The 12,029-nt window shown below is 55.1% G+C and overlaps 1 pseudogene; it reads left to right on the top strand.

The window, feature by feature from the left end:
* Positions 1-2,522: 2,522 nt before the first annotated feature.
* The window catches only part of LOC141996306 (zinc finger protein RFP-like), a 35,903-nt pseudogene continuing 26,396 nt past the window's right edge, over positions 2,523-12,029 (top strand).

Genomic DNA, 12,029 nt, shown 5'->3' with positions numbered 1-12,029 from the left:
GGTGTTTTAAACACAATCCCCATGTTCCTAGGGGCCGTGAAACTCAACTTGGACCCTAGCCAGAGCTCAAAACTCCGGCTTTCCTCGGCATCTTCTTCAATGCAGTTCTGCATTGACCAGAGACAAATCTGTGTCACATGGGAGAGCAAATTGAAGAGCAGCATGAAAGAAATGGAATTTCTTGCCCAATTCAGTTACCAGAGGAATACAGTGTTGGTTTTCATATTTCTTTGAGTGTTTGATTTGTAAACCTTTCCTTGGATTCCTTGGAACAGCCACAGTGCTTTCCAGGGGCTGTGCTCACAAGCTGTAGAAACTCGGCAGCCTTGGCACAGAATTTCAGTCAAGCTTCCTGAAGACCTTGCTTCCAGGCCATTTGCTCTTGATTTGTCCAACCTAGCTCTCAGTGTCTCCAGGGCTTGACCACCATGTCCGACCTTCCTCACCAAACTTGGAAGTCAAATGACTGGAAGTCTTTTGGATCCGTCTGCAGTCTTCCTCTGCAGAAGCCTGCGGGGACCAGCAGGACTTAGATCAGCAAGAATGGAGAGAAGAGAGGAGAGGGATTTCAATTGTAGTTTCCTTCCATCTCTGTCACGCTGGGCAGTACAATCTCCCCTTCCAAGCTCCTGAATCCTCTCCTATCAGGGCATGTTCTGATTCAGTGCCTGACCCCATCCACCACACTGCAGTAGGGTTGAGGTGCTTTGAGACACTTGGCCAAACGCTGGGTCTCAGTTACACCCCCAGATAGCCAGAGTAACTCCAATGAGTTCAGGCAAGTTCCTCCGGACTGACCCTAGCGTAACAGAGCAGAATTTTGCAGTCTGCAGTGCGTTGGTCACTCTGGGGTCAGTTCATGGTCACTGTTGGGAAGCAGTGGTGCTGGCTTCAGGAACAATAACCCATTAGGGGAAAGGAATAAATACAACGTTCTCTGAAGGGACTTGCCCAGCCTCAGCCTCCCTGCACCGATCGGTGTCTCCTCTGAGAGACGCCTTTCCTGCCTACATTGCAAGCCTCTGCCTGGGGAGGGCGAGAGGTGGCCAGGCAGGGAAGGTCTGACTTCTGTTTCTGACTCTGCAGATGTGCCCTTGAGCTGTGGAAGGCCTTGGGTGAAGAACCCCAGCTCACCAGGGAGGTGCTGCGGCAGCTGCTGGACAAGCTCCAGCAGAGATGCCGGGAGGAGAAGAGCGGCCATGTGTCTCTGGCTGTAAGTGAGATTTGAGAGCTCACTTTGAGAACCCGTCACTGCAGGGAGGTTGGTGCATCTTTGTGTGTGTGTGTGTGTGTGTGAGCTTCACCCCTTCTGATCTTCAGGCCACAGCTCCACTACACAGTTCAGCTGACCTAACCTCCCTCGGCACACAGCCGCCACAGCAAGCCCATCCCTTGGGTGGGGCTGCACTTTGCGGCGTGTGTCAGCCAGGGCCGGGTCCGGGTGCCAGCAAAGGAAGCAGAGGCCTGGGGCAGCCAATAGAAAGTCGGGGCGGCACGTCCGGGTCTTCGGCAGTAATTCGGCAGCGGGTCCTTCATTCCCTCTCTTCCTCTTCAGCGCCACTTCGGGGGCAGCTCAATCGGGTTTTTCTTTTTTTTTTTTCCTTCTCCGCTTGGGGCAGCCAAAAAGCTGGAGCCAGCCCTGGTGCCAGCAGGGCACGTCCTCACCAGAAGCGCTTGTTGCGATTCCTCGGTCAGGGTGGGGCATTGCGGGAAGGCTCCTGAGGGTCAGTTGACGTAAAGGACACGGTGTCTACACTGACACTGCATCGACCCAACTGCATTGACTTGGACTCTCTGCCCCTTGTGGAGGTGGAGTTATGAATTTGGCACCCAGGGGCAGTTCTGCCAATGGGAAGGAAATTCCATAGTTAGGGTGATGCTGGGTGAGTGGCCTTGTGTTGACCTAACTCTGTCGTGTAGACCAGACCTTCGTGTGTCCTGGCCACCTCCAATGAAACCAAAGAGGTGTAAATAAAGTTTCCCCCAGGTAAAAGTTATAGATCTTAAGTGGTTTATCTGCTGGTACCCTGGCTCAGTCGTCTTCTGCTTTAGATGGCCCTTTAGTGAGCAGGTGCAGTTCGGGCGTCTCTTGGAAGTATCCAGGTTTCTGGCTTTGTAAACCGTGGCTAGAAATCTTCCCAGCATGGGATCTTGAGATGTCCAGTACTTTTGACTGGGCCAGAAACACTGGGCCTATGAGAACGCATCTCCTCAGGATGGTTTCAGCCCGTCCAGTCACAGCTGGAAAGCCAAAGCACAGGGTCTGCACCATTAAGAGAAATAACGGGGAATAACGTCACCCAGACTCTTCTGATCTTTCCATAGGGTTCCATCCTGCTTCCGTTCCAGGAATGGGGGAAGGTTCAGGAGCTTCCAAATGTCTCCTCCCCTCTCAGGAGCCAATCCTCTTTTGTAACACGCTGGAGAGGAAAGGAGACATGACAAAAGGACAATCGCGAATGGCAATGGGGGCAGGGGACAGATTGGGATAGTTGAGTGAAATGCTTTCCCCCCTCCAGGCCATGAAGACCATTTATGAGGTCCTTTTCCTTTGGGGATACCGAGAAGCCATCCTGGAAATGTTTCCCCAGCTCCTCATCCTCTGCGTCAGGCAAGTGCAGTATGTGATGGATCTGCACTTGCCAGGGACCGACATGGCCAGCGAGACATCCAGCCCCGAGGAGGGATCCAGCTGCCTCAGCCCCCTAAGGTAATGACTGAAAGGAAAAGGAAGAACAGATTTGTTCTGCTAAACACCTGGGGTCTGTTTATGGCCATCAGTGGTTCGGGTGCTGTCGTTGGCCCAGGCTCAGTTGGGTGCAGGTCTCTCTTGAGGGAAAAGGGTTGAGAGCCGTGTGTTCTTGTGAGTCACACTCGCTCATCTGACGCCGTCCACAGGCCAGGTGCTTTCCCTACACACTCAGGCAGCAGTCAAGTTTGTGCATCCAACCACATGTGCCACCCGCCAAAGGGTCAGTGCTTTCATCACTGTCTGCTGAGGAAACCTGTGGGCCTCCGTCCCCAAACGCAGACAGAGCCACACCGGCAGCACCTGGGGCCAGGCCCTGCAGGATCTCAGCCTCACAGGCAGGCAGGAGGAAGAGGGACCTGTTCGACTGGCTCTGTGGGGACAGTGAGGGGCTTCCATCTACATAGGAAAACCAGAGCGCCGGAAGACACCTCAGGTGGTGTAAACTGACATCGCTTTGCTCGCTTACACCAACGAAGGACCCGACCCCACATGCCCACTTGAGTCCTGTTACCTGTCACGGTAAAGAATCAAGTATTCAGCCACAGTGAGTGATGACACCAACCATCTTAAGAAGCAACATTGTCACTAATTGGTTAGAAACTCAATGAAACGGCAGTGTAGACAGGGCCCATTGGGCAGGGAAGCACCGTGATATCACACTGGATCTATCCTCGGGGAGGCTAGCTACTGCTGACCACGCTGTGTGTCCCAGGACTTCTGCAGAGTTGCCATGCCTGGGGCTGATCTCGTTGCCTGACACTGGTATTTGTTTCTCTTTAGCACGTCAGTGGAGGCTGTGAAGACTCTTTTCTCCATGCCCGGCTACTGGAAGGAATTTGCCATCATCCAGTTTCAGCAGGGTTGGGACACGATAGCCTCCAGATATTACTACTCACAGGGTGTTGGCCTGATTGCAAGGTAAGAGCCCAAAGTTTCCTCCTCACTGGGTCTCTCTTGGGAATGGGATTTCCGTGTGAAATATTCCTGTTCCACTCTCCTTACAATGTGTATGATAATCAAGTTGGGCCATTTCCAGCACAAATCCAGGTTTTCTCACCCCCCCCACCCCCCCCACAAGTCACAAATCAACCCCCAGGGAAAGGGGTGTCTCCAGGCCTCATTGAGCGCCATGCAGAGACCCCTGGGACAGAAGATATACACTGTAAGGAGAGTGATCACTTTAGATAAGCTATTACCAGCAGGAGAGTGGGGTGGGAGGAGGTATTTTTTCATGCTTTGTGTGTCTATAAAAAGATCTTCTACACTTTCCACAGTATGCATCCGATGAAGTGAGCTGTAGCTCACGAAAGCTTATGCTCAAATAAATTGGTTAGTCTCTAAGGTGCCACAAGTACTCCTTTTCTTTAAGGGACTTTCTGTTCCATGTTCCAGAGCCATGATCGAGTGTGAGAACCCTCAGCTCCCTGCAGTTTTCAGAGAGGCAATCACCATCGTCCAGAGCGAGAGGGAGGAGGAGCAGAGAACGATCGCCATGGCTTTCTGTATTGAGGTGAGATTCATTAGTTGACAGGCACAAGGGAGCTTTCTGGAGAGCAGCTCAGGCCAGTAAGCTCTGGGGCACATTGTCAGCAGCTCAGCAGCCTTACCGCCAGCTAGCTCCTCTCCGCACAAAGATGGTTGTGGGGCATGGCAAAGAGAGGGAGGGGGAGACAGGGTGAGATTGCTCCTGGCTGGATGTGCCTCAATGGGATTATGGGGCAAGAGGGGATGTTTCTCCAGTGCCCCAAGGCCTTGCTTCTCTCCTCACCTTTTCCTGGGGTTGTGCTTTTCTGCTGTCCCAGGGGTCTCTGCATGGCGCTCAATGAGGCCTGGAGACGCCCCTTTCCCTGGGGGTTGATTTGTGATTTGTGCATGAGTCCAACTTTTGGGAATGAACCAACTGAAACAGCAGCAACTGGCTCCCTACGCACCAGAGACTTTGGGTGGGAGTAAGTGGCCCTTTGGTAAAGACGACTGTCTAGGGCAGAGACCCCACAGGAAGACCTCTGTTCCTCAACCTGATGTTGATTTGGCTCTTTCCAGTTTCTCCAGAGTCCTTCCATTGAGACAGTGCTGACAAAATCAGAGCTCCGGGCGCAGCTCATGGAATGGAGCAAAGACACAAATCCCGTCATACGTAAGCTCAGTCTGCGAGGCCTTGGCAGTATTGTGTTCCAGCCAGAAAAGGTAAGAGGCGTGGATTGCCCAGGGGACCGAGGAAGCCGATGTCTCTCAGATAGCTCGGAAATGAGAGCCAGATCCCCACACAAGCCTTGTTGTTTAACACACAGCCCTCAAATGGTGGAGTTGTTTTCCTGAGCAAATCAAGGCATGAGGTGCTCCCTGCTCCCGTGAGCTGAGCCCTGATTGCAGATGGGATGCAATGGGGGAGGTGGGGTGAGCAAAGACAAAGGTTACAGTGAGCAGCGGGCACAGAGTGATAGGAGAACGACTTTCTGCCCCGTTGGGGGGCTGTGCCATCCGTGGTTTCTCCTAGGTGGGAGTGGTCCAGCATGTGCTCCAGGCTGTCACCCTGGAAAGTAATGAGTTGCCTTCTTCATTCCTGCAGGTGAGATGGTTACAGGCCCAGCTGCCAGGAACCGTGGCCAGGTTTTGTGACCGGGATGGAGGGTGTATCAAGGAGGCCATGCACAAAGCTGGAGACATCATCTACCTCCTCAAGAGGGAGGGGCTTGGCTCCATCTCCCAGGACATTGCAGTCAGCCTTCGCCCCTTCATTGATGATGTAAGGCTTGGAACCCCAGGAGAAGCCCATGCCCCCCCTCCACCTGTCTCTGATGCCCTTGTCTCTCTCTCCCCATCTCCTTGGCTCCCGCCCCTCAGGCCTGCCATGGAGCCTCCAAGGAGCGCCCCCGCCATGGGTGGGGAATCTCCTGCTGAGCCACCTCCCTGTCAGAGCTCTTCTCGCCAAAGCTCAGCCTCAGCGCCATGCTCCCAGCCCCTGCTGCAGCCTGGCCTGGGGGAGAGGGGGCCTGGCCCTGGGCAGATGACCAGCTGTCTGGAGAACACAGGCCCCCAAAGAGGTGGAGATTCTCAGCAGGAAAGAGGTGGGTCGGGAATGGCTCGGCTCTCGGGGGCACCGAAGAGCAAAAGAAATGCTGTGTTTTGTAGCAGCGCATCCCTGCAAGGCTCCAGCAGCGGCTTCTCCCCTTCCCCAGACCAGTCTCCAGCAGACTTCCCTCCCTCTCCCCAAATCTTCTCGGGTTCTGGGATTCTGGGCTCTCCAGACAGAAACTGCCTCTGGGACACCCTGGGGCTGCGCTGTCCTGCACAGGGTCTCAGGCCTTGCACAAGATGTCTATGGCGCTGGCCTGGTGTCCGCCCTGCTCCCGCCAGCCAAGTCAGTTCACACAGGGGGAACCGGAGCAGCGGGCGGATTATGACTCTGTCGCGTTCTGCTCTGATACTGCCTGGCTTTAACTGGGGGTCCCCACCCCCTGTGTGTCATTGCCAGGAGAGGGGCAGTGTGCGCTCAGCTGCCATTTCACTGCTTGGCAACCTGGTGAGCAGGGTGCAGGACCCGGACAAACCCCTCGTGCAGCAGGAAATCATCCACTGCTTGCTCCCGCTGCTGCTGCATCTTGCAGACCAGGAGGAGAGTGTGACACTGGTAAGTGCCACCGTCATTATTTCCTTCAGAGCAAAGGGCCAGAATCCCCTGGGGCCCCCACTCCAGTCATCGCCAGAGCCCCTTCCCAAGCAGAGTCTTCTCCTCCCGGCTTCACTCCATGCTGGAGCCTCGTGCCTCATCCATCCTCACAGCACAGAGCACAAGGGGTGGAGAAGGTCCAGTGTCCCCCACACTATCCCTCTCTCAGTGAGAACCCTCTTGGTCTCCCTTCTCTTGCAGCGATGTAAACTGACGCTCTTCCGCTGCGCAATGTTTCTCGGCTGGGCTCATTTGAAGAGGCTGTTCCGCAGCATGGCCTGGGATGGCTCCTCACAGCTCTTGAAGTGTGTCGGGAAGTGCTTGGTAGGTGAATTCTTTGTGCCTTGAGAGGGGTGAATGGGGACTTGAGGGAGACCTTTCGAACCCCACAGCCTGAGTATCCATCCGCTTCGGTCGGGTTGCAAGACGCTATTCCAGGCTCTCTGCTGGTTCATTTCTGCAGGAGTTACAATCCGTTCACATTTTTGACATTTTTCTCCACAACTGTCAGACCTCCAAACTTTTGTCTTTTCAAATGAAAGCGGAGGTTCTGGAGAACACAACAGTGACTTCAGAGAGGTGCTGCTCTGGTGTATGGGTTCGTATTGGCGGTTGCCATGGCCTGGCTATATGCTTTGGCTTTCCTGGACTATTCGCTGTGGGGAGAACATGTCATTTGTATATTGTGCATTTCTTCCTTCTTTCTTTCCAGATGCAGAGCAACAAGAGCCACATCCCCAAATTCCTGTTCCAGGCCCTAGAGTACCTGGAAAGCTCCCAGACAACAATACGACACTCTGCAGCCTTGTTCATTGGTAAGCAGAGGAAATTCACTTGAGCTTTCTTAAATGTTTCCTTCAAAGCCCTTTTCTAGACGGCTGCTCTGTTCCCTCTGACAGCACCAGAATCCTACAACGGGGTGTCTGTGTGTGTGTGTGTGTGTGTGTGTGTGTGTGTGTGAGAGAGAGAGAGAGAGAATTAACATGTATTCCAAGATGAAGGGAGCAACTTAGCTGTATCAACTGCACCAACTTCCCCTGCCCACAACAGCTCTTTGGCTGCGCCTAGGGTAGATTGAATTCACATCATGCTGGTTTGATGTGAATTCAATCTCCTTTGGAAATCAGCTTCTCAGTCACTGCTGGGCATGTGATGCTTTATCTAATGTGCTTTGTGAACAGATGTAAGGAATGTATTTAATTTCCGAAGGGCTGTCTTGGGGGAATGGCTGCATCCTTAGCAGTTTTCAGCGAAGGATTTGAAAAGTAATGAGATGCACTGTATTCATTGTATGTCTAGGAAATACTATCCGCCATTACTACAATTTGTTGTCTGAAACAGTGAATGAAGATGGCATCTCCCGCCTGTATGAAGGTAAGGAAATACCTCTGTGTGTTTGTGCCTCTGTGGGAAGTACAGGGGTGCAGCACAGGGCCCGAACACAGGTTTGAATGTGGACACAGGTCCCTCTCTGTCTAAGGACAGCGTTTAAGGAAGAAGGATGGTCATGCGAGCTTCATCGAGGTACCACAATATGTGTATGGGAGCAGGGGAATTCCATCTCTAGCTCCTGGTGTAGACGTAGCCTTAAAGCTGTGTGGGGAAAGTGTCTTCATAAAGGTCTGAAAGTCTGTAATGGAAGGCCTGACAGAATTGAAAAGAGCTGTTGTTATTAAGGATGATGATGATGATGACAATTACCCTCATCACCTGCCCTCCCTGGAATGGAGTGATTGCAGGCCAGGGAGATTCACTCCGAGATTGGTTATCAGCTCCTAGGAAATCCCATGAGGGCACATGGGAAACACTTTTCCCTGTGATCTCTTCAGGAATGAAGGCACAGGGCCACAAAGGATTTCAGCAGACATTAGGAGCCTAAATCCCTTTGTGGATCTCGGCCTAAATGTTGGATGGTTTAATGTCGCTGCGGCTGTCGCTTTCCTGTTCCATCGAAAGAACAAGTGCCCCCAACCGTCTGTGTGTAGGGGTGTGTGTAGGGGTGTAGGCCGGCGGAGGGGGAAGTGACAAGAATGGGGTCTCCTCTCTGTCCAGGGCTATTTTGGGAGGAGCGGAGTTGTTGCTCTCATGCCCTTAGACTCTGGGGGAGCTAATAGCAGGGGGCAATGGCCATCGGGAGTGGAGGTTTCCTAGGCACCAGGCACATCAGCACCAGGGGCTTTTCAACCCGTTTCCTCTTGGTTTCAGCTTTTCAGGAAGTGCCTTTGAAATCTGACAGGACCACGTGGGACATCCTCAACAGACATTACAAATGGTTGCAGAAGCTTGTAAATCTCGTGTCGGGTTCTGCAGTTGACTAGGGAACCGGGACCGACACAGAAGAGCTCTTTGCCCTGCTATGGTACGTACACCAGACGCTTATCAACTTTTTGGTGTCCCTAGCCTCTGATTGCCAGAAACTAGGAATTAGGCAACAGGGCATAGATCACTGGATGAGTCTTGTCTGTTGATTCCCTCTGGGGCACCTGGCAGTGGCCACTGTCAGAAGACAGGATACTGGGCTAGATGGACCTTTCCTCTGACCCAGTCTGGCCTTTCTTATGTTTGGAACCGGGGCTGAACAACAAGGTGGATATTGGCAGATGACACAAAATTATGCAGATTAATCAGCCTAGAGAAGACTTTGAAGAAGTTCAAAGGGATCTAATCAAGCCATGTCACCGGGCAGCGCAATGGCAGATGAAAACCAGCGCTGACCAAGGCAGGGCCATACACATGGAAAGCAGTGAGGTGAACGACTCCTCCATATCGCTGGTGTCAGAAGCCAAAGCACGGCTGGTTGGGCCCAGTGGTTGGAGCAGGGTCGCTGGGGCCGCGTGCTCAGAGTGGTGGAGGTCGAGCCAAGGGGAGCCAAGGGTTGGAGCCGGAGTCAGGAGTCAAGAGCAGGATTGGAACAGGCTGGGGAGTAGGGCCAGGGCTGGATTAACAATTCCCGGCCAATGGGAGCTGCTGGGGGAGATACGCGGGGGGAGGGCAGAGCCGAAAGGCAAGAGCAGCCCCCGGGACAGAGGTTCCCGGTGCAGTGCTCATCGCGGCGACGTGGCTGGGGGGGCAGACAAGAAGGGCAGTACTTGGAGCCGCCTCGCCCGCACCCCAGCCAGGCAGAGCCGGCCCGGCTGGAACGCAGCACACAGGGGCTTTGGTGGCTGCAGCTCGGGCCCCCCTTAGCCCTGCTCCTTTCCTGAGTGCACCATTGCCCCACTTCTGCCCCATTCCCACACACTGTTACAGGGCAGCACCCTGGAGCTGATCTCTGACATCTCTCTCCCTAGAATGAAGTCACTGCAGAGTCAGGACAACCCCACCTTTGGGCACCATGTAGGACATCTCACCCCACCACACAGAGCCCGACATTCACACAGCTTCTCGCATGTGATTCCCTCACTCATCAGAGCCAGGCGGAGAGAGGAGAAATTCTCCCAGACTCCCTTTAACCATTGCCAGCCCCCAGGGTAGTGGAGGTTGCGGGGGGTTGGGTGCTCTCTTTAAGAAATGCCAGCTCTCAGGGAAGTTGCAAATGAATATTGGCAAAGTGGGGTGGTTTTGTGCTGTGGAAAACTACCCTGCTTGAAGGCTTTGTTTTTCTAATTTGTGCTCCTGCCCTTTCTCCCTCTTCCAGACATCTGGAGGCCAACAGGAGCCAACTGAGCCCACCACTGATCCCATCTCTTGTGAGATGGCAAAGCAGCTGTTGCATGGGAAGGAGGAGAGAGAAGAGGCCGAGCAGCGTGTGCCGGGGTGAACCAGCCCCACATAACCCCACAGTCTAGGCGGAGGAAGCCAAGCCCCTCCCCAGCCCTGCCGGACACGCTACAACTGGAGCACCAGTGTGAAAGGGAGCAGCTCAGCTCACGCTAGGCAGAGCGCCGAAAATGGAGGATGCACATTGTAGGCTCCAGTCCAGAAGCAGCTGAAGCCCCTGACTGCAGAGCCCCGAGGCGCCGAGACCCAGCCGCACCCCCGGGGGCCTGCAGACGTGCAAGGGAGATCGGAGTGTCTGGGAGTTTCCCACGCCGGGAGCCCAGAGACCCCCAGCCCGTGGCCTAGAGACTTCTCCTCTGAAGTAACCTGGGTGAACGAGCCATTGTCATGCTGAGTGACGTCAGCATGTTCTGGTTGGATCCCCACTGACTCAACGGCAAACACATTGGCCACGGACAAGGCCCTGAGCTAGGGCAAGGGGGAGTAAGGAGAGTCTGGGTCCCCCTGCCCTGGCTGCCATCCATCCTCGGGTGGCTGCCCACGTCCCCATTGCGCCACTAGACTGCACGGCCCCAAGAGGAGGGGCAACCATCTTGTCTCTGAACTCTCAGCCACACAGCCCTGCACTGAAGGGCGGCCGCACGGACTCTGGCCGTTGGGCCACGCAGCCCCGACGGAGAGGGCAGCCGCACGGACTCTGGTCGTTGGGCCACACAGCCCTGACGGAGAGGGCGGCCGCACGGACTCTGGTCGTTGGGCCACACAGCCCCGACGGAGAGGGCAGCCGCACGGACTCTGGTCGTTGGGCCACACAGCCCCGACGGAGAGGGCGGCCGCACGGACTCTGGCCGTTGGGCCACACAGCCCTGGATGGAGAGGGCAGCCGCACGGACTCTGGTCGTTGGGCCACACAGCCCCGATGGAGAGGGCGGCCGCACGGACTCTGGTCGTTGGGCCACACAGCCCTGACGGAGAGGGCGGCCGCACGGACTCTGGCCGTTGGGCCACACAGCCCCGGACGGAGAGGGCGGCCGCACGGACTCTGGTCGTTGGGCCACACAGCCCCGGACGGAGAGGGCAGCCGCACGGACTCTGGTCTTTGGGGCACACAGCCCCGACGGAGAGGGCGGCCGCACGGACTCTGGTCGCTGGGCCACACAGCCCTGGATGGAGAGGGCGGCCGCACGGACTCTGGTCGTTGGGCCACACAGCCCTGGATGGAGCGGGCGGCCGCACGGACCCTGGGCGTTGGGCTACACACCCCTGAGTGGGAGGGCAGCCATTTTTGCTCTGGCCATAAGGCCAAACCACCCTGAGGCTAAGGACAGTTATTTAGTTTCACCCATGGGACCTCACCCCGTCACCCCTAAGGCATCTCTCATCTGTCACCATAAGACCCACACTATGATATAAGATTTTCGGGGTCAGGATGCAAATATGAGTAGAAGCAAGGAGTGGCATGTGACCCCTCTAAGAGCTCCTGCCACTCCTCTACCAATCTGGGGGTGTTTTATCTCCATCCATCTGCCTCAGGAATGGATTTGAGCAATGGGGGAAAGTTCTGGGGCAGAGTGACCCATCCGGAAGTGGGTCACGTGACCCCTCCGAGAACTCCTCCCAGTTGGGTTGAGCCTCATCCCCTTAGGACCAGCCAGAGAGGGGATTTCACCAAATAGGGTAAGTGCTGTGGTGGGGTGACCTGCCCGCAAGAGGGGCCCATCACCGCTCCATGAAATCCCCCCACCGTCCTCTACTAATCGGTCAGGGTTTCACACACCCCTTAGGCCATCCCAGAAGGGAAACGTGCCGATCAGAATAGGCAGTGCCCGAAGGTCTAGGCCAGAAGCCGCCGATCTCTGGAGCTCCATGTTTGCGTGGCTGGCAGCA

Source organism: Natator depressus, chromosome 11 (genome assembly GCF_965152275.1).
Source record: "Natator depressus isolate rNatDep1 chromosome 11, rNatDep2.hap1, whole genome shotgun sequence".
Taxonomy (NCBI): Eukaryota; Metazoa; Chordata; order Testudines; family Cheloniidae; genus Natator; species Natator depressus.
The sequence above is the reverse complement of the archived record's forward strand: the minus strand, read 5'-3'. Positions and strand labels throughout refer to the sequence as shown.